Here is a 23,554-nt window from a genome sequence, read left to right on the forward strand (position 1 = left end):
TTTGCGGAGCTCCGTTTCGAACTTGGTGCAATGGGAGAAAGAAAAGAAAAAAAAAAAAATGCACGAGAGGGCGGGAAAGAGGGGGAGGGGGGGGGAGACAAGGCAGTTTTTAAGCGCGTTTTAACGCCGAGACAAGGGCCCCGATGGGCTCCACGGTGGCGAGGCGCGTCGGGCCTCTCGAGAATTACGGCTCCGCGTGTCTCCCGTAATCCTGGTTTATATGCCGCCGTCGTGCTCGGACGCCCGATTCCCGTGGATCCTGGATCTCGCCGCTCTTACATCTTCCCCGGAGTCCGCGTTGCCCCAACAGGGGCCCTTCGTCCTCGGAAGCCGACGCGACCGACGTACGTGTCCAACGTACGCAGCGGCCCTCGTCGGGGACCCACCGCGAAACGAGTTTCAGCAGGTTGAGACCCTGGCAGGCGGTCCGCGCCCACGCCACGCACATATTGTGCAGGTACCATCGTGACGGCTCCCCTCATCCTTTCACCCTTTCCTTCCCATCTGTCCTGACAGCTTGGGGCCTCATTGTTTCAGCGCGATCAACTGTCATCCCGCTACGCGGGGATCCTAACGGATCGCTCTATGCCGCACAAATCGACGAGAGCGGGTCCGTTCCGTTGTCGACCGTCCGCGATACCCGCTCGGTGATATTTTCTGCGATTTTTCTGCGTACCCTTTCAATGCGCGAGCCAAACGCAATTGATAAATGATTAAATGAATAAATAAACGCAAATAAATCGTGTTACGTGTATATAAAATAATTTTTCAATGAAAATTTAGTTACTTTATGAAATAATAAAATTTTATTACCAGACTTCGTTTCGTTAATTAAAAATAAAATTGATAAAATGTTTGAATAAAGATCGGAATTCCTTATAGGCATGTGCAGCTATTTTTATTATTATAAACGCGTAAAAATGATAAATTAAGTAAGGTATATAGCAGTGATATTTTTTTTCTTCTTCGTTTGCGCAATTAAATTCACGCACTTTACAACTCATTCGGCTTATCGCTATACCTATCGGCGTCCATTAACGCGTCATATAATATTTTCCTCAAATCGTGACGTTCAATCGTTGCGCGCATCCAGTTAAAACCCGTTCATCCGCGGCTGCCAATTACATGCTCGCCCGACCACTCTCCGCTTACGTGTTAATTCGAATCCTTGTAATAGCGCAACATCGATGTAATTAGCCGGCATTGATAATTTAACATCGATTTAAATATAAATTACGAGCTCTCGACGTGAAGTCGTCCAAGCTGATGCGCGTCCCACCTTTAATTTGGACAATCCTTCATCGCACGATCATTTTCGTCGATGCCCCCCCTCCCATCCTCCTCCCTCCGAACCCGATATTCTCTTTGTGCGTGCATCGGCCGAGGCGTGCCACGATCCATCACGCAGATACAAACGTCCTACGTGCATGTCGGTTATATCCGCGAATGCTTTACGATCTCCAATAATTACGCGTCTCATTATATTTTAATTAGCGTGCTCGGACGGCACCGCCCGATTCCATAGGGTTCATTAATGTTGTTTACGAGGAACTCATTAAATTTGAATATTATTGAATAACGCTCGTTAAAGGCGGTGCGGTGCGTGCGTGCGTGCCGTCGGTCGCGAGTACGCACGTGGACCTTCGTCTACAGCCCCGGACGCGACAGGTTGATGCAGACGTACGACGTAATGCATCTCGACATTAATATATTTCCTTTAATAAGACAAACGCCAGGTCCACCTCCGCGCGCGGCTTCTCTCTCAATGGGAAAACTATTACTCTCGACTCGAGCGCGCGCGTGCTTCGGAACGTCGTGGAAATCTTCCACCTTGTCCCGTCCATCACTCGGTTCCCCACTGCACCGCCGAGAAGATGACCGAGAGGTCGAGCCGTTCGAGGTCGACAAACCGCGAGAATCCCACCGTCTGGGCATCGCGAAGTGTCGCGTCCCCGTCGCACCGCCGGGAACTGAATCGTTTTATGCCGGCTGCCTCGATTGTTCGACGCGGCGCGACGGGCTCGCGGAAAGATACGCGAATGCGAGCCCGATATCTCACGTAACGAGGGGACGAAAACGTCGATAACCGGTCGGACGTATGCGCGGCCACCCGCGCGATTTTTGCGTCGCCGCCACCGCCGAGGCGTTTCGTCGCGATTCATGGGACGGCGGCGTCGCGTCGTAAACCTATGCGGATTTCACGATGTTTATCACCACCGGCCGAATACGAAGTACCATTGGAAATTGTAAATATCGTCACGGCATAAGGAGCGCGGAGGAGCCCTTCGTGGGACGTCAATTCTTGACGGAAGTAATAATAATAAATTCATGTAACTCCGGACGTAATACCGAGATAAAAAAAAAAAAAAATCACGGTGTTATCGTAATGAAGAAAGCATGCAGTTTGCGACGTTGAAACCTACTCTCTCGATATAGAATTTCGAATAACATCTCAGAATACATTAATCGTTAATATTCTTCCAAAAAGTTAACTCTCTTCCTGAATTCGATCTGCACGAAAATTCTGCTTCGAATAACGAGAATACGACGCGTGCAATTAATTTGAGAGGAGCAGCGCGCACCAAATTCGGCGATCTCGAGCTTGCTCCGGCGCGTAGATGAAGCAAGCGGATGAACTTTCTATGTTACGAGGTTTCTTCACCTCGTCGTCCACCTCTACCGCGCGTTAGGCAGGAACGATAGCGAGAAGCGGAGCCGCATGGAGGAAGCGAAAGGCCGCACGCATTTTCTCTCGAGTTTGGCGTAAAACGACACCCACGTCGTGGCACCTGCCGGCCACTCGTGTTGCCTAACATCCGCTCCACGGTTCGTGCACGGATTTAGCCCAGTCGGAACTATACCCACGACTCGTCTGGAAAGACACGCACGTTGCGAAGCGAGCACGCGTCGCGTAATTCCCGTGCGAGAGAGATCACGAAGATCCTTTGCGCCCTTTGGATTTACATATTCCCTCCCCTTTTCTTTCTTTCTTTCTCTCACGCTCTCTCTCTCTTTCTCTTTCTTTCTTTTTTTCCCCCTTGAATTTCGTTCCTCCGTCGAATTCCGCTTCGGGCTGCTGCGTGGGCAGCTGCCATGTCAATATTATAAATTCACCGAACGTCGATCGCGCCGAACGTCACGCATGCGAGAGGAGCTTTATTAAAACTTATGCGCACGCTAACGCGATTTATCGAACGCGAGACGCAGGGGTGACTCGTGGACGGCCACCTCGTTAGGCATCAGCCCGAAGTGAAACACCGTGAAGGCAAATATTTCTTTAAGTCTTATTTATTATTCAACCGAGCCGTTGGCTATACGAAACATCATTAACTTCGTGTAAGTAGCGGACGCCGAAGACAGATCGCCAAGACTAAGAGAGAGGGAGAGAGAGAGAAAGAGAAAAAAAATGGAAAAAGTTAGATAACATTCCCGGGATGGAGACAATAAATTAAGAATTCGCGTAACAAGCTGAAAGATTAAGGACTGCGAGTAGGTTTTTGCAATTCTAGTTTATTACAAAATTTGCGCGGAGAAATTTGTTCGTGTTCGTAACTTTCTTGTTAAATTCGTTCACCTTGTACTTCTAAATTATATCAAAAAGGTCTTGGTCACCGTAAAAAAAAAAGACAAAAAAAAAACAAGACTCTCTTGAGGAACCTGCTGAGTTCGAAGATCACGTACGAATACATATGGAGAGAACGTGAAGCGGATGAAGGGTCAGGAGTACTTCCTACATACGGTGCCCATGGGGTACACCCATGGTGCGGCACGATTACGTGGGCACGATGTGTGGGACACTGCAGACGGCTACGAAGCAGCGTACCACCTGTTGAATCCCGAGGGAGGATCATGAGCAATGCGCATGGGTGAAGGGACCGGAACCGTTGCCAAGGGAAACGGAGAGGTAAGGAGGGTAGCCCGCGATGAATTTTGACAAATGCGTGACGAAAGACCGGCAAGTAGAATTCGATACGTTCCACCTAATTTCGGTGCTTTATTTTCTCTCCTCCGGCTACGACTGTATTTATTATTCCTTTTCGCAATATCTTTTTTTTTTTTTTTTTAGTATTATTATTTTTAGATTTGTTCAATATGTATTTATCGAAATTTTTTGAGAATTTTGCGCCCGATGTTTTAAATTCTAAAACAGAACCGATTGAAGTCGATGACGCCTCTTTGCGCTTTTAAAAATCACGCACATTACGCACGTTTTTTTTCTGCTGTAATATCGCGACACACACGTGTTCACGGGTGAATGACAAGGAAGATTTTTTTTTTTTTATACTATGGGTCGGACTTCCTGTTCCGGCGCTCGACGACAGGTCAGGTGACGTTGATCTTAATCCCCGCGAACCTCTGGGTGGCACAGGAAGTCCGATCCGGGATCACAAAGGTATCGCGATTAATATCAATTTACAAAGATCGTACGAGACAAGGGCGTAAAAAATATCCGGATTAATCGAATCCGGGCACATCGGTTCACTAAACGAACTATCGTTTCTGTTTTTGTAACGGAACATTGAGAATTAGCAAAAGAATAATTTATTTGTTACTCTCTGCTTTTTAATTAGTTATACTAATTTTTATTTGAGCACACACGTTTCTGGGAAGAAAAATAAACTACCACAGCGGTGAGCAAAAAGATAATTCTCCGCGGAGATCTATATCAAATCGCGGTGATAGCCACTATACGCTAAGCTGATCGTTCAATCGATTCAGTTTTTCTATTCGAGGCCTCAGTTTGCGTCGTTGAAGCTCGTTTTAGAAACTAACAAGCGCGAAGAACAGCGAGAATCCGTGCCCGCACGACTATCAAACGCGATGACAGGTCCCATTGTGCCCCGCGACGCGTTTATCCTTACTCGCCACGCAAATTCACAAACAGCTCTTAAAAAGATAAGGAGCCGAGTGACAAAAAGCGTAATGGCACGCCGAGAAAAAAAAAAAAAAAGCGCCGATCCTCGATGGGAAAAGGGGAGCGTAAAGCGCGCGGGACGGCTTCACAAAGAAGTCGATATAAATTGATTATCCATAAATATTCGTGACATGTAGCGGATGTTTGATTCGTGACAGGTGGGAGGAGAGAAACTAATCTTCGCGGTAGCTTGTACTACTCGCTCGCTTGCAGCAGGCGTGACGGATAACTCGCCTACGACAAATGAAACGAATAGACTCCGCAATTCGAACAACAATACGTTCCGCCGCCGAGACTCATTGACGCGCGGTAGAAGAAACAGCTATACGAGATGAAACCCGGAATGCCTTCCTTCAAGGCGGAAAAGAGCACGTGGACCGTTAGAGCCTCCGCCGGCCGGCGTCGATTAACAACCGACGGCGAATTCCTTGCTCGCCGTTTACACGAGCGGTAATTAATTCCGCGTCATTTTCTCTCTAATGACCCATTGATTCGGTCCCCTTTCGCGCGGCCCTGCCTAATTTCTTCGCGGTGCCGTCTCCGGGTTCACGGTCCGGTGTCATTCAGCGACGCTTCATCACGCGAGCAACAACGCCGGCCAGGTCACGCCAGACTTTTGCGCAGGATTTCATCGCGTGATCGGTGACACCGATCTGTCACCGGCGGTGCGGACCGGTTCGCGTAAAGATCGTTAAAAGAAGCTGTTTCAACTCCTCTGGCTATCACCCGTCTTTCAACGCGGGAAATAAAAATAAAAACGTCAAACTCGTACGCGTTTATTAATAATTGAAAACTGAAATAGACCTGATTGTAAAAACTGTCGAGGCTTAAGATTGTTCTACCCGTTACGCTGTTACGTATAACGAGATAAGTCGTTGATGGTTTTATCAAACAGCCTCGTTTTAGAGCGAACTGTAGTATATCGAATTGAATTTGAAAGGAACAGCATCGCTATAACGAGCGCATCATTGCGCTGCGCTATAGAAAACGACTACGTCTCTCGCGCACTCGTAAGAGAACGCTTCGCAAAACATACAGGCGTCTCCTTTAAGTCCATCGCAACGGGCCTCCCATCGCTTCCTCCTCCGATATTATATAGCGCGGAATACCCTCCACAATTTTCAAGTAATCAGTGCGGAAGTCGAGCAGCGTTTCGCTGCGGGCTCGGAGCGTTTCGAGACGTACGCCGTCTTTTTTCTTCTCTCGGCCGGCGCTCTCACTTCGAAGCGTATCGCGCGAGAACGAGACGGAGCCACAGGAAGAAGAACAAACCGAGGAGGAACGAACAAGACGCTTACGTCAGTTTTCTGATCGTGACTGGCTCCACCCTGGATTACCGATGACCAAGAGAAAGAGAAACAGAGAAAGGGGGGAAGAGAGCGGGACCGCGGCATTATTACCCTATTATATCTTGCATAACAGTAACGGCGAACGAAGTGAGCTATTAAAACTACCGTGGGGGTGGACGAAAGAAAGAGGAGAAAGGAGGTCGACCTGCTAAAGGGGGAGGAAGAAGAGCTGACTTTCGCGTTCGCGGAAAGTGTCGGTGGAGTAAGAAAAAAAAAAAAGTTTCGCGTAATCGTGTGGCAGTAATCGATTTGAACTTGCACCTCGCCGCAAGAAAATTGCCAGCGTCGATTCACTTGCTCGACTGAAACCAGGCCTTTCTGTTTTATTCACACGGTTTTGCCGTGCATCATCGAGCGCACTTTCCATTGACGTATTAATTCGTTTTGCGTTTGCCCGGAACGTACCAGATCTCCTCGGTTGTAGGAAAAAAAAAAAAAAAAAAAAAAAAAGCTTACAGAAGAGCCGTTAATCGGATGAAATAAGACAGTTACATAAAGTTATTTAGCGATGCTTTACGTGCTGCCTGCGATTCTGTTTGTTTCTTAAACGAGATGTCGCAAGTCGATAGCGCAAGCGGTAATCGAAGAAGGGGAGAGAAGGGAAGGAAAAAAAATAGGAATCTGCATTTCGCTGTTTGCAGGCGAGCCTACGTAATCACCCGGACCGTACCTGCAATTTAAAATCGGCGTAAACTGCTACCTCAGCCGGCGGATAATTTCCAAACATCGCGGTCGTTTGGTTCGGCAATATCGCGGGTGGGGTCGGTCACGAAAAACCTCGTTTTCGCAAGTCTTAAATGTTTTCGAAATTGATTCGTCCCCATCGATCGCGAAATAGATTCCGTGCTCTCGCGGCGGGTCGGACCATTCTCCTGCTTAATTATTCCGGTCGCGGAAACAATTGCGAGAGACGGAATTGTCGAAAGAATTCCTCGTGATCAACCACCCGTCCGCAGCCGTTCGGCGGAAAATTATTTAACGAAATTGCACGTCTTTAATTCAAAGTTCCCGATTCTTTTTCTACGAAAGAAATGGATTTATTGCCGTCACCTGGTGCGCGACCAGCGTGAAATCCTCGAGCGCGACGGGCGGAGAAGATAACGCTAACGCGCTGGCTAAGGAGCTGGCGAGGGACAGCGGTCACGGATAGAGGCGGGGGATAATTAAATAAGTCTAATTAAGGCGCGTGCGAGCATTGTGCACGCCGTGACTCGGCGGCTTGTACCCCCGGCGCCGCAATGCGCTCGGGACCCCGCGACAATGCGCGCCGCGGTGGAACGGAGGCGCGCACGAGTGCCTGCTGTCGCTCGTGCCTCGCCGGGGCCCTCTCGAAGGGCACTTCATTTTCTCGAAACGGGCTCGGGCTGTGCCTATCGCCGACGATTGGTAGGATCACTTCGAGCACTCTCGTCGCGATCGTCGTCCTCCAACGTCCCTTTCTCACGTGGGTGGCGCGATGATTCGACAATCTCGCCTCTTCTCTCCGGGACCACTCCAGGATCCTGTTTCTTGCCGCGCGAGGCGATGATCTTACCTGCGCGCATCCTCTACACCTGCGCGGAGGAGCGGACACGACTAATATACTCCACGCGATTCGCTATGCCTGTCGAAGCTTCACGTCGCCCGTCATGTTGCCCGGCACCCCACGTCCTCCCGTGATCGAGCGCGAATTTTAATGAAATTTCATGCACCGCATTGTGAGGACTGTCGACTTCATAATACGCTTTTGCCGACGCTCTTGTTATTTAACAAATAATTTTCTGATTTAATAAAAGCGAGAACGCCCGTCGAACGGTTTCCATAATTTTCTTAGTAAATATCCGGAGGATCGTATATAACAAGAAGCAATTTCGTATGACGAAGAATATGATGATAATAATTATGACGATAATGGTAATGATGAAGACGGTCGCAGCGAACGCCACTTTGCTTCTCCTTTTTATCCGACTCGATTCTTTTTGGCTTGCCTCGGTAGCCGGCAAAGTGATGAGGCGTGGCCGATCACTTGGTAGCCATCGGGGTCAGCCCGGTCCTTCACGAAGGGTTACGATCCACGTGACCTTTGTTTGCCGCTCGAACTATTTCGACGGTACAGAAACGGTATCCGGCGATCAGCAGTTTTACGCTTAACACGTCAGCCGTAACATAATAATAGCCTACAGAAGCGCCAAGATCTCGTTAGCGAACGTTTGTGAATCTCGATTTATCTTTTTGTCATACCTGAATAATTTCATTTTAATAACGACGGAACGTATGTTTTAAGTAATATTTCAATCGACGTTGACATATAAATTTTATTACTAGTTCCATATGGGACTTGTAATAAGTGTGCGGTATATTTCATAATTTATACAGAGCCCGCGAAATAATAATGGACGAAAGCGCTCGTCGGGTTTGCATAGCGGCGTTCCTGCTCCGGCGATCCGAGACGGATTACGATCTCGAAGATTCCGGTAGTCGTAGCGCTCTCACACAAGCAATAAATAATCCTCCCGGCGGTCGTGCCATCAGTCGGCATTACGAAATAATTATTGCCGTCGTATAAAAGCCAGTCGGGAGAAACAAAGATTTCTTCAAGCGAACGACGTTAAGGTGTATAAACGGGAGAACTCCCAACGAGCCGATTACCTTCTAATTTGTGAAGATCCGCAAGCGAGGTGGGCGATCGTGACGCCTCGATCTTTCTTTATCCCGTGAATGCTGCGCTTAATATCCGTAAAAAAAAAAGAAAAAGAACACCGTGAATCGTGACGTTAATAATACAATGCTTTTAGTAGCGCGCGACGTAATTAAAGAGATTTCAGAAGAAAACGATGATTCCTTCTACGAGAATTTAAAAAAAAAATTGATTTTAACATTTTTACAAAAAAAAAAAAAAACCTTGAATTATTTCGAATTACAACACTATATCAATTATTTTATTCGCGTAATAATATAGTTATCTTCTACATAACGCGCTGCGTTACTTTATCGGGAATATATTCAATATACAATTCAATTGATAACGCGTTGGTACGCACAATCTTCACGTAATAACACGCGTTATTACGGTCGCGGCGCAATTTCCATCGAGAGCACCGCTCGGCTGCCGTTCCGAAGGCAAGAAATTCAGAAAATAGCCGCGGGAGCCCGCGTGCACGCACACGCGTGTCCTGCCTTCAATGTTCCATATTGTCGCCGGTCGGGATATTAGCGAGTACTCTCCGCGGCTCGTTCCTTGGGGCAAAGAGACGTAACGTAGTAACGACATTGATGATATAATCTGCCGTATATACTCATCACGTCGTTCCCTCGTACGTGTTATACGTACATACGCGCGGCGAGTATGTGCGGGAAGACGTAACCATACGTGTGTGACGCGGCGCGTGCCCGGGCACTCAGATGAGCTACCGGTTCAAGCCGCCGTTGTATTCTATTTATTCCTCTCCTCTCGGAGGGCCTAAAGGAGTTCTTTCGCGGCGTGAGAAAGCAGCCTTCCGTAAAAATCACTACGCGCACGATTCTCCTCAATCGCGACAATTCCTGCGACAATTTCACGAGAAGTTCGAGCTAAAGAGAAAGCCGGCTTGCGCGCTGGTTTAATTCTTTACGTTTTTACCGTTCCGGTTGATACATAAAATATTTGTAAATATATCGCGTAAGAAATATATGAAGTCTCCAACGTAAAAGTTTTGAATTTTTTAATTTAATATTTGATATATGAGTAAGACGTTGAGGTGGACGGTCTGGTTCACGACGCCGATCACTCGCCTATACATCCGCTTCCGTAACACGGAAACCGCGACGTCACCTGTTCTGGAAGCGATTCGCCGAGGTGTGACGACACCGTGGGGGTACCAACGATAAGAAATGCATGCACGCTTCGGTCGAGCGTGGTCTCGAAACGCGCCCCGGAAAAGGGGTGCAAGAAGAAAGTAGCCAGAGCGATTCGCAGGTGACGGCCCACCAGGACTTAATCGATGTAGAGGCTTGGGGGTCTACCTGGAGTAGGAAGGAAGTGAGGTCACCGGACCTTGGCCCACCTTGGTCATGAGGTGCAGCAGGTGTACCGTCATATAGGGAAGCCCTCGATACCACCGATGTCCAGACACGACACTACGGTAATTTATCATTCGAAACTATATTCCCTCGCGCGATATAAAATAATATAAAACAACGTCGCTAACGTTCAGAAAGCTCTCGACAAAATAAATATCTAGATTCGTCAACCAAAATTTATTTAAATATAATGCGCCAGAAACATTTAATTTTATTATCCGTTTTTCGATTAAATCTCCTGTCAATTAATTTGAAGCGCACCACGAAATCATTGCACGAATAAATCGAAAATATTATCGTACCCGCGCGCGATGCATCAATCGCAAGTTAATCGTCCGAGAACGATCGCGCATCGCCGTGCCCAATTCTCTCTTCTCCCGTCAGGTGTACCGCGCGGTTATTTCGTCCACGATGGTCGCCGCAGGGTAGCTCGCGCGGTTGGGTTACCAGTTTTTGCGCCGAATATGTGGGCCATGCACCTGCCACGCGCGCATATAAACGCTGCATCGCGCGGGCATCGCGGAAGCCGCCGCGCTCGAGTTTCATGGTTCTGGTTTTTAGCCGGACTATTCCTTCGCAGAAGGCAACGCGGAGGGGTCGGCGACGCAGCTGCAGCCTAACCACCGGGAATCTTTACGACGGCGGGCGTTTAACCGCTCAATTAAAACAGTCCTCGCATGCGGCCGAAATGAGAGAGGATCGTTCGCGCGCACCGAGAACAAGCCCCCGATCTACCGGCGATCGTAATTTACGCGATTATTTCCGCGGGCACGTCCTCGCGTAAAGCGTCGCGAATATATCGCCCGGACGTTAAGAGCGTGCTTTACGAGTCGACGAAGCGAGAAACGTTCGGTTATTAACGGCGATGGGTATTTTTAGATGAAGCCGTACCGATTCAGCGGGGATTCTTGCGAAATCGATTTATTAACGCTCACGGGTGCCGCGCTTCTGCTGCCGGCGAATAAGTCAATTTTGCGCTGACGCTCCTTTCGGACACGTGTGGAGTTTCTCGCGGAAAGAAATCCCCTCCCTCGCCTCCGCCGCGTTAATTCGCGATCCGCCAGGGTCCACGCGCCTGCAATCCGCCTGTTCGACACTCAGAAAGGCGAATGGGCGCCGCGCGAAAACATCTCATTACGACACTCCTTCTCCTTTCTCAAGAATATCGACAACGATGCGCGTCTCGCATCGTCCCGCGCGTTAAAAGCAACGCGAAGGATTAAAGGCATTGTCGTCGACTTTCACGTAGTCTTTCTTCGTCGTCCGCTGGCGGGAACGTAATGCCGAAATGACGACACGCTTTGGTTTTCCTTTACGTCGTTACGTTCGTCAGTTCGTCTCTCTCTTTTTTTTTTTTTTCTTTCGCGGCCGCTTCCGGGAGTAGGGTACCGCGCGACGCCCCGGATCTCACCCGCATTTCGGGCGGCGAGCTGATGTAAACGAGCACGGCAATCATTTAAAGACTCGACTCCTCTCGGCGACCCCGATCGCACTTTCTTCTCGGACTGGCGCCATGCGTAGGCGCCGTACATTTGTTCGCCGTGACGCGAAAAGGAGAGGAAAGAAGACGGCAGAGCGGGACGCGATAATCCGCAGAAATCGTCGAACACACCGACGCTCGTGTTACGACGCCGAATACCGCTATACGGCCGAAATTCGAAGGACGGGGAAAGTAATAGCAAAATGATACCGATAACGATTCGATCCCGTCACGGTCGTGCTGCAATAACTAACGATAAGATATTATTGACCGACGTTATTATAATGTTATGTTAATTTACGCGCGCCGATAAATGAATATGCACGGAGTGACTCTTAGCATGCGCGTAAGTGAAAAAATAAAAATAATTTTGAGGCTCAAGCGAAATGGAAGAAGGTGAGATGAATGGGGAAAGAAAGTGAAAGTACGATCGATCTGTTTAAAGTCTACCTGAAATCTTAATTTAACAAATAGTTATATACAATGCAAGTCTAGCAGGTTCTTTTTTCTATTTTTTTTTTTTCGTTTTTTTAATTTTCGATTCTTGAGAAATACCCTGTCGTTTTGTTAGACTGAAAGGTATGGAACATTTAAAGTTTTGGCAGGTGAAAAATGAAACAGGTGCATGGTCAAATTTTCTGGTATACTTTTCTCTGTGCCTCTTTCTAGAAATGAAATTTATTGTACCTGCGTTATACATACATTGACTGCAGGTATGCTAAAAGTTTTTGTCCTCTCGTTAGTCGAATAACTGACAGGAATGTGAGCGCTTTTCTTTAAATTTATCATAACTACAATCGAATGAATATCACTTCTTGGAATACTGCAGGTAGCTTGTACAAACAGCTATTTAAACGCGACATTTCTTTTCGAATCAATGTTCTTTAATAAATATTTTTAGATTTTCACGTACTTTCTTCCCCGATACAAAAGAAGCTATACATATAAATAAAAAGTAAATTTAATTATTAAAAAAAAAAATTAAATTAAATTAACATTTTGATTAAAAGTTTTATCTTTTTTTTTTATAAATCCACTAGAAAATGATACTATAATATTTCACAAATATTACACTTTCATAAAAGATTTTGTTGAGTTATTAATATACGATATGACAAATAGCTTCTCATGTTAAAGAAAAAAAGAGAAAAAAAAACGCGCATTGGCAGTCGCACGCAAAAGTCACACGGCAAGCTACGGGAACACGACGGCAGGTGTAGGCAGCGGAACTATCGATATTCATAATTGACGTAGCGTTGGCGGAATCGTGATAATGTCGATTCGTTATCGGTGTGTGTGCCGGTACACTTCCTATCCGCAAATATCACAACGGCCGGCAGTGTGTGGGTCATCAAAAGGAGAACGAAGGGGGGTCCGCTGTCGATTGGAAAACACGTTGGCCCGCAACATTCCCATCGTGTCTCGCTTAAAACTCACCTGCTACCGGTCGAGGTTTGCGTGTGTGTATGCGTATGTTATTTGTTACCATATGCTGTACTACAATCCTGATTTTCCCAAGCCCACACAGTGACATGCCTTGAACGATTCTCATCGGCGACCGCAAGTTCCTAACTAATGAATATTTAAAACGATAATTGCGAACTCTTCATCATCGTGTCGTAAGAAAGTTCAGCAGATAGAAAAGAAATGTTTGCACCGGCGGTTTAAATAGCGATAGTTGCCGGTCTGCGGACTAGCCATTTATTTCAATTTCATTGTTTTTAAACGGTTCAAAATCACTCAAAAGTTATAACAGATATGTACCCTCCGAGGGGCGTATATTCGCATCTCAAAGTACAATGCGATTCGCATTATGTTAATATCTTTAATGTATTATTAAGAACGAACGTACCATCACCTGCATATAATCTGCAATTCTAATTCATCGCGTCGATATCACGTCCTGCAATGAACAGTTTAGCCATTCGTCCATTGTTCGCACGAACGAGGTTGCGAATTTTATTCGATCTTATTTTAAACAACGTTGCAAATATATTAAAAAGTAATTCTATTATTCAACAATTTTAATTACTTTGTAAAATTATAATAAAACTTTTAAGAAATCCAAATCTCCATTCTTTTATTAGAAATAAGAACCTAAAAACCTTCTGCGAAGAAAAAGAAAAAAGAAATCTTGAAAAATCAAGAATTTGAAGACGAATAATATTAATTACTTTCGATCCGTAAAATGTTGGAAAATTAAATTCAAAGAATAAATTGAAAAGCAATATAAAAACCCTCTTATAACGGTACTACACGCTTCAAAGAAGCTTAACCTGTTCGGTCAATATGACAAATTGTGTATAACAATCCTAAACTCTACTTTTCGAAATGCACTATGAATTAATTGTCAGGTTTTTTCACCAGAACGATCCTTTTTCGGCGAAACCTTTGTGTTCAACGAGTCTTTTCTATTATCGCTTTCTCTTTTCTCACGCTATTTTTCTTTCTTTTTTTTTTTTAATAAAAAGGAATTCATATTTTTACGTTTGAAAACTACAGCCTTTAGTTTTATCTAAAGTACCTACTACCTTTTATCTCTCTTTGATAACCTGAGGTTACGCTCTCCTAAAGTATATCCTTTTTCTTTTTCAGTGAGTAGGTACGTGTTAAACAAACGCGAAAGGTATAGATTTTACCGAGACAACGCTCTTGCGTGAATTACAGCCAGCGCCGAAGAGGGTTATTTCGAAATTATAGAAGATCGGTATCCGATCTTATTCCGGAAAGCATTCGCTTGCTAAAATCGGCAGTAATTAACGTCGGCCGTAGGTGTGGCACGCGAGGAAGCAAAGGCACCCCCTCGCTGATTCACTAGGACGATTCGTCCCCGGTCCTGCGGTAACGTGCGTCCGCGCGCGTCTCACACTTGCCCGTCATAAATTTATGCAGAACAATTCAACGACAACGGTGCATTACGGGGTCGACGGCGTAGGTTCAAAGACCTTGCCCGAGCCGCGGGTACTTCGATCGTCCTCGGCGCGAATATGCGCTCCTCGTTCCTCTTGCTCCTTCGCGCGCGGCCCCGTTCGTCTTTTGGCTGGCAATTAGCATACGATTGACCCTGCGCGGTGACCCTGCGCGATTCGCCGCCGAACGATTGAATTAAAATGCGCTAAAGGTGCGAGTCGCCCCGGCAATTTCGGCGCAGACGGAAAATCAATTTCTTCTTCGTGACCGTACGCGTGAAGACGTATCTAAATTCAAGATATCGTAGCTCTCAAGCATTTTTTTTTTTTTTAAATACACGCAAGTAGTAATTTTAGTACCTACTTTCTGCAGCAAAGTCGCGTATACAAAGAATATAATAGTGTTAAAAAATAATATATAAATTTAATCAAGTAAATATTAATTTAAATGTATAATGCAAAAACTAATTTACTAAATGTAAAAGAACGAGCATTCGTACGTGGTAGGGGGAGGAGAAAAAAAAAAGAGAGAAATTTAAACCAGTTACTTTGTTAGAACGCAGCGGGTGACTGCAAAATGTTATATAAATTAAGGGCTTACTGTGCCGCACATATTTTCAGGACGAGAAGCTTAAATCGGCTGAGACCCACGCGGTTATCATAATGACAATAATCGCCGCGATCAGTAACAGCGCGGCGGAAACACGATGCGATTATTCAAATCCTAAGCCAATCGCCGGCGTTGCAAAATTATACACGGGCGAGCGTCGCGGCGGCGGCGATAATCGCGCGGCGCAATTTGATACACGACCCGCGTGCGCGGACAGAGACGTTAAGATTAAAGATGTAGGATAAGAAATTGTTCTCGCGGATATTATCGAAACGAGGTATAGGCGGGCGTTAAGTCCCATCGCGCGTACTTTAACTCCGTCTTAACTTCGCCGCGTCTTTCTCTCCCTCCCTCTCTTTCCTTTTTTTTTTTTTTTTTTTCTTTATTCCTCGTTTCCTTCCCAGCGTAGTAACTACCGACATGTGCGGCGCGATTACCCTCCCATGTCCTCGGTGTATCCTCAAACCGAAAAAGATCACGTATCGGAGTCTTCGGGGTTACCGAAGTTTTCGAAGAAATCGGGTTTTCGGACCTCTCTCACTTGTGCTTCCGTTAATAATAGCGATACACGTGTGCACAGTGCACAAACCTTGTTAAAAGATGTACACGTGCGTCTGCATTAATGTCGTAGAACTTTACATTTGCTTCATATGTATAATTTTTCATGGCTTTTTTATTTTTTAAAGAATCTATATAAAATAATTTTATAAAGGATAATTGTGGCTCTTTTCAAAAACATACTTTTCTTGTAATTTTTATGGGAATTTAATGAATCATTATGTTATCGCTATCCGTGTGCTTTAAATTTACTTAGCTTTTTATCTTGAAATAAAAGTTTCAATATTCTAATACTATTCTTCTATAAATAAAGAACAAGAACAAAAAAAAAAAAAAAATAAAACCACCGATGAAAGGTGCAATAATCGTAAATATATTTTTTTTGCCTTGCTCGAATTTACGGTCACTAATAAGTTAATAGCTAAATGCTCGAACATGCCAAATATCCTGTCACGGTTTGACTCACAGGTCTGTACCTGCATTAATGAGCTGAAACAGTCGAATTACATGTGCGTCGCGTCTTGAAAGAGTTACACACACACACATTCTAAATGTACAGAACATTCTCTGGTTCATCAGCGACTTGTCTCTACGTGTTACGTCGTTTCGTCAATTTAACTTTAATCCGCTTATCTCTATCTATCTATCTCTCTCTCTCTCTCTTTCTTTCTTTCCCGTGAGAGATCAAAAGTCTTGTCTCTCGTAACTGATGTCATGGGCTAGACAAACATATGCGCGGGTGCAGTTTACATTTCCGAACACGTTTCTCGGGTAAGGAGGGACGGAATCGCATACTCGTGTTTCGTGGAACCACGTTGACGACCGATCGTCGTAGAACCGCATCGAAAGTATTGACTCAGTGAATGAGGTCACCGTATGATTTCATTGGTGTACCCGTGCGCGAGAGATGCATCGCGGCCACGATAAGAGTCGCGGAACGCAGTACGTGAGCTGCTGCTAATAAACACGGTGTAAATTCTGAGTACGTCGACTGCCACCGGTACGGGTTTAACACGTGCCTCATTTTGCCGCCTGGCATACGTCGGAAATGCGAGACGCCGTTCATTTAACCCGCCCTGCACCCCTCGCGTTGTCAAACTCGTGACAATCGCCGCTCGTTAACTTACATTACCCAATCGCCTTCCTCTAATCTTTAAACAGATCTAAGTACATGGGATCTTTACTTCTCAAACGTTAAGCTTAAAGCTTTTATTTTTTTTTTTTCTTTTCTCAGCTGTAGTAAACGTAATAACGCGATGTTAAAGAACATCGTAAACGCGACAAAAACTTTTCACTATCGCCAACGAGAGTTAATAAAATTTTAGTTATTAGACGCGATTGAGTTTATCTTCGAGTTTCGCAGATATATTTGACGTAAGAACGTGGCTGAACGTACGAAAGAAATCTATTTTCTATCGCCGACACCTGTACCTTGCGGTCCCCGCGTGCCACCCTTCGATATGGCTAACAGCATCATCATCGTGAGCCCATTTTATCGATGCCCCGAGTAGTAAAGTGCTCGCGTGATACCGCCCGAGGTCCTGCGAGTCCTCGCACGGGCAAGCCCTTCGCCGTTATCGATACACCGCGGCCCTTGTGCGCGCTCGCGCGAGTTCTCCATGTTAATATTATTCAAATATCTTAATAGCCCGGTGCCGGCGCGGCGCGGAGGCTCTCCGATCGGCGAGGCACGCTCGCACGATTGTGCGACGCTCGTAACCACGTACTTTATACACCGTGAATTGCGAATACGTTGCCGGGTATATACGCGGATACATCCGATCAACACCACGGCGAACTGCCGATGCCGGGGTGTTTTCCACGAGCGGGCGAGCGTTTAATACCTTTAAATGACTCGACGGCGACGTGTCCGCCAGCACGATGCACCGTCTCGTTGCCGCGAAACGCCGTCTCTCGCCTAACTAGGCTTAATGTAGACATTGTTTAAGGGACGCGCCCGTCGGACGGTTCTCAACCTTCAGGAATTACATTCGCGTTATATGTCTAAATTACGCGCGTATTTTTCGGCATGCTGTAACATCGCAAGTGGACAACTTTTTGTTTCGAGCTAGCGTCGTATGCGAATTGTTGAGAATGATCACCGGTGAACTCGCGAGATACGTGCGGAATACACGGGATAATTAAGGGGAACGCAATTGAACGCCGGGAGGAAAGTTAGACGTGCGTCGAATTCAAGGAAACCCGCGGCAGGGAGAAAGTGCAGGACGAGCTCTCCCAGGACTGTCTCTCCCACGTATGCATCTCGGCACACGTAACCCGCGACTCATCGATCCGTGAGAGTTTCGTAAACGAGAATTTGTATTCGCTTCGACCGTTGGACGTGCGATAAAAAAAAAAAGAGCTGCGTTATCGCCGTAAAAGTGCCGATTTCGCGGCCCATCCCTAAAACGCTTCGTTCATTCGACGAACTCGGGCAGAAGTTCGTGCCCGAGGACCGCGCGACGTTTCTCCTCTCTTCTTCGCTTATTTGCTCGCTCGCGCGAAAAAATCTAAGGGGCAATCTGAGTTTATTCTTTCACGGGCTACGGTTTTAAGAGCAACCGGCTGAGCGTCGCTGATTCGCGAGAGACCGTGAGCGCGGGTGGGCCGAATGTGCCACGAGTCCCACGCGGCGCCGCGCTTCTCGCACCACACACGCACCGACATTAACACCTGACCCCCGTGCTATCTGCGGAGTGTAGATTCATTATCGGGCATAAATTACGGCGGAAAAACCTTAGCAACTCGATGCGCTCTCCGTTTCGCTTTCTACACCCGGCCGCAGCTGACTCTCGACACTCGGCGTTCAAACGTTTGCGATAATTTCTCGCTCTTTTCCCTCCCTCAATTTTTTTTTTCTTTTTCTTTTTTTTTTTATAAATTGTAATTTTATTAATCTAACTGCGAAACGTGATAATACAGTTTTTAAAAATTACGACGACACCGAATTAAACTGTATTCGATAAAAAATATATTTGCGCATTATTTACATCGGCTTGATTTACGGATAAAATTTAGAAACGGTACGGAAGAGTTTTCACGGCTTTATAGCGCGGTATAAATTTTACTCTGGCGCGTCATAAGAATCAGAAAATTATGCGTGTCGCTAAACAATTGGACGTATCATGGACGAGGCTCTTTAACGTCAATCCGGAACCAACAACTTAATCTCGAGGAGCTATCGAGATGGCGAGAGGTAACCCTCGATCGTCCGACGATCGACGTTTATGTCTTTCGCGTCAGTCGCGTTTCCAGAAATCTCTTGAACGCGGAGAATCGAAATTCGGCCGTAAAGGAGAATGATCTCGCTTGTAAAAGCGCGATTGCGTCGGTCGTAGCGTCGTAGAACGGCGCCCATTGCGGTAATAAAAGCGACGACATAAAAACGCCCACGCCACTTCGGATCAAGGAAAAAGTTACGAGTGGATTTTGCGAACGAATTTCGCGGACTTTCCTACAATCTCCCCGAGTAACGTTAAAACGTGCGAGTCTTGGGACCGTGATACGTAAAAGCAAACGCTGAAAATTTCGTACGGTACAGGATTTAAGTTTTACCGCTTGTGTGCAACGCAAGCATAAATTTCTGAAAATATTGAGAAAAATACTGTGCTTCGAAAGATTCCAATCTGCGCGCGTCATTACGTTTGGGGACGATAGTTAATTATAATAATTGATATGGTTGCCGGTTGACTTACCTTTGTTTGTTCCAGTTGAATTAGGTTAGGTTACTTTCCGTCCGCCCGTCCGTCCTTCCTTCCTTCCTTCCTTCCTGTCCTTCCTGTCCTTCCTGTCCTTCCTGTCCTTCCTGGCGGTATTCCGGATTATCCTGACGTGTTGTAACTCTGCTCTTTTTTTTATGATCACTATCACTAATCATTGACGCTATCACTCGAGAGCCAAAAGAATGACGGTGATTTATCGCGGCGATTTTTTTACAACCGAAAGAAGCGCGACAAACAATTATTTATTATATAAATTTACGCTCTCAATGTTCTTAGCGTCGCTCCGATGGGACTTCCGCGAGGTCTTCACTCGAGTCGTCCTCGATTCCGACACAAGAAACGTCGATGAATAGCGAAGTCCAAGTCTCAAAATTCACTTGCTCGAAACCGTACGACTATCCCGGCCGCGACGAAGAAGACGCGCGAGGTGCAGATGACGTCACGCTCCGAAGTTGGCGGTCGCCGGAACTTGCCGGAGAAAATTATGATGGAAGCCGGGAGTCGAAAATGCCCGACGCAACTCCCGCGTAATTCACGCCGGACGCTCCGCGCGCTTCGCGCGCTCCGCTCGCAACATAACCCTATCGTTCCGGAACATTTTTTCGAAGCACGAAACGAGGCTCAAAGCGATGAGTGGAACGACAGGAGTACAAAAAATGATCGCCCGTACTCGAATCAATAACGCCGATACTCAATCGTACGCGAGAACATCCTATCCGCGATCGAAAACACGCGATAATTACGGAGCAATTAGCAACACGTCTACACGTCCGAAGCTCCGCAATTAGACTAACATGGCCGCCACGGATTTCGACCCTTGGAGAGAAAGAGACAACCGCGTGAGAAAGTGAGACGGACGATAGAGTCGATCGTCAATTGCGCGCTGTCCTCGCAAAAATAGATTACACAAGTCCCGAGCGGAATTCTCGGAAGCGTCGAGCTCGATGACCAACTGTGTTTATGTTTCGTTATACGCTCGGCTACCTCGAGACGTCTGTCCCTAAAACAAAAAAAAACGAAGCGTTTCTTTAGCGAGAACAATTATCGCTTTCGAGCTTCCAAATCGTCGTATTGAATATTACCCGAGTGGAAATTGATTCCCACCGTTATCTAATAATTAAAACTGTCCAGCACTGAGCCAGAAATAACGAGCTAGAAAAGTTAAATATCTAAATCGTTTTTCGTCGCGTACTAGTCTACTGAGCGTGCTAGCTTATCTTAACGCGTGCTCGACTGCCGAGGTAGTGTGAGTACGTGCGTGTGTTTACATCTGACCGTCAGATTTCTCGCTCCAAGTTCGCAAGGTGGAGGACTCGCGGGCGGCGGGCGGCGAGAACTGGTTTGCCAGGCAAATTCGGCAGTCGAGCGAGAGTTGCGTAGGTCAGATCAAAACAGTAAATAAGTACGAAGCGAAAAACGTTTAGATATCTATTTTGGTACATGGTCCACGCTGAACAGTGGACTACACGACCGATACTAAACAGATTTTGTTTTTTTTTTTTCGATGCCAACTTTATTTCTTGAAGACGGTCACTAGTTAAGAAATATATTTAATCTGCGCGATCTAACCAAAATCAGATTAGTTAAATAAATTTCCACTCGGGTATTCCGTCTCGTAAAATTAAATAAAATTAGCGTCGATATAACACGCGCTTCGTCAATCCTGCGATATATATTATTTTCCCGATCACTACTTTTCTTGCTTCTCCGTATAAACTTTTCTTTAATACTCATATATTTTCGATCGCGCATTATTTCTGTCAACGCCAGCGTGACGTAGAAAATACCCTGGAATCCTTATCTTCGACAGTGCCATACATCATGCTCGCGGCTCGTAGCCAGTTGTAAAAAAAAAAAAATACGATTTTTCGTTCTCGGAAGGCGTATCGTCCTACCACGGGCTCGCGACGCGCCACGCCGGTTTCGGTGCGGGTCAAAACCTTTCGTAAAATTCTCGCGGGCAGTAAATCCTCGCGTGTAAATCACCTGTCGGACGTTAAGAAGCCAATGGCTGCTGCGAAGGAACGTTGGCCATGGTGGTTGAGACGGATGGCAGTGAAATCTCGTAAGTGCGCGACACTGGACGCATATTTCGAAACGCATGTGGCAAAATCGTATGGCAAGCATTTCACGGCGCTCTCGGAAACTTGCAGCAGGAGCGGGATTACACGTAAATTCCATTATTCTCGAACAGTATCTGGAGAACACATGGCACCCTCCTTGTCAGTCGCAAACTATAAAATCTTCAGTGTTTCAAACCCGTACGTGACTAGGACACCGTTCACGCTTTCGTTGAAAGATCGAGCTATGAATCTGCAAACCTTCTGGTGGGATCCTGAAAGAAAGATTGTTGATACGACAGTGGATTGGCACTTGTAATTCTAAGAATACTCGAGAAAAGAAACTTAATTATCGTACGAAGAAAAATGCGATTTCGTATTTCGTGCAGCCATAAAATTGTAGACAAAGAAAAAAAAAATATCGCTCAGCTTTACCTTCTCTTTATCGTCATGATCTATAGATTCTTATTTAAATATTACTGAACAAAATCTCTCTCTCTTTCTCTCTCTTTTTTTTTACAAAGTCTTTTCAAAATCACGCGAAAAAAAGAAAGACTTCCCGGTGAAAAGAAAGGTCACGGCTACGAGCGTGAAATTGGCGCGTCACGGCGCGAAGGTGAAGGAGGAAGCTCGCGGCGGAGAGGAACGGCGTGTCCGCGATGAGATGCGGGAGGAAGAAAGCGGCCGGCGATACGTCGTAGATAGATATCGGCATTATCATGCGCCACGAAGTACTTGGCCAGGCCAGGCGTCGTTCGACACTGGCAGGCAGGACCTGTCAGCGCCGTAACGCATTCGGCTATTCGATAACATCTCGGCTTTTAGCATAAATTTGTGTTTGACGTGGGCGCCAATTAACATAGTAAATAACGCGGGAGTTTTTATGGGGCCCCGCGAGCGAGTCCCGAGATCCGGGGGCGTCCGCGGCGAGTCCACGATAAAGGCCGCTTTCCGATCGGCCGCGACTACGACGAGAGGCTCGTACCCTTAAATCGCTCCCCTCAGACGCGCGCGGGGGCCACCGTTTGACGAAAATAAGGCCCGGCACCGCAGCGCGCCGCCGAAAGTGTATCAGGCGCGATTACCGGACGCGATTTAATGGAGCGGATCGATTAACTTTATGATCGCGCGCGGAATCAAGACGTTCTCTGTTTCGAGGGCGAGCGGACCAGCCGGGAGGAAGATCCACGGGCCCCAGCATCCGCCGGGTGAATTAATGCGCCCGGGAAGATCTCGGGGAGAGATAAGTCAGCCGACATGCGCCGCATCCGCGATAAAAAAAAAGGGAGAGGGAGGGGGGAAAAGAAAAGATCGGACCGCGCGGTAATTCTTTTCTTTTTTTTTTTCTCTATCCTCGTCTTTTTCTTTCCTTTCTCTTGAATCTTTAATCCGCCTTCGATTACTACGCCGCTCCGTTTTCGGAAATCTTCCGCGCCGAGATTTGCGCCGAGGATTTATACTGTTACGTGAGAACACGGGTGTTTCGCGTCGATCGGACGCTGCGAGTACGCCGAGATTAACTGTCACGCTCCTCCCAGGAGTGTGCGTTTCCAAATAAATTCACGTGAAATATCTCGTTACTTATTTTCGAATTAGCGGCCGGTTTTACGAGCTGCCATTCAAGAGTAACGACGAATCGAAAAGTCAATGGTTAACTCTACGTAAATGCGAGACAGGAAGTGGCAGCGCTTCAAGGGGGGTCCGGTAACGATACGACAGGTACAAGTAACGCAACCACCGGCCATCGATGTTCACGTGGACGAGGGAGAAGGTAATGACAATGTACAACTCCGAAATTGCTCGCCGAGCGACTATGGGAACCGCCGTTGTTACTTCGGGAAAGCAGGTGACGCGAGTCGCTATTTCATAAGCGTACACCACTTTTGTTCATTAGCGGCCAGTGACATTCCCAG

General features: G+C 46.4%; 1 long non-coding RNA gene across 1 annotated transcript in view; it reads right to left on the bottom strand.

Annotated features, from left to right (window-relative positions):
- The window catches only part of LOC139109283 (uncharacterized), an 86,920-nt gene extending 64,821 nt beyond the window's left edge, over positions 1–22,099 (bottom strand). Inside the window, exons 1-2 of the long non-coding RNA XR_011546814.1 lie at positions 21,568–22,099; positions 19,555–20,581 (exon numbers count right to left, since the gene is read on the bottom strand). This is a non-coding gene — a long non-coding RNA (uncharacterized lncRNA). The remainder of the gene's footprint in view (positions 1–19,554; positions 20,582–21,567) is intronic.
- Positions 22,100–23,554: the final 1,455 nt, after the last annotated feature.

Source organism: Cardiocondyla obscurior, linkage group LG17, assembly GCF_019399895.1.
Source record: "Cardiocondyla obscurior isolate alpha-2009 linkage group LG17, Cobs3.1, whole genome shotgun sequence".
NCBI lineage: Eukaryota > Metazoa > Arthropoda > Insecta > Hymenoptera > Formicidae > Cardiocondyla > Cardiocondyla obscurior.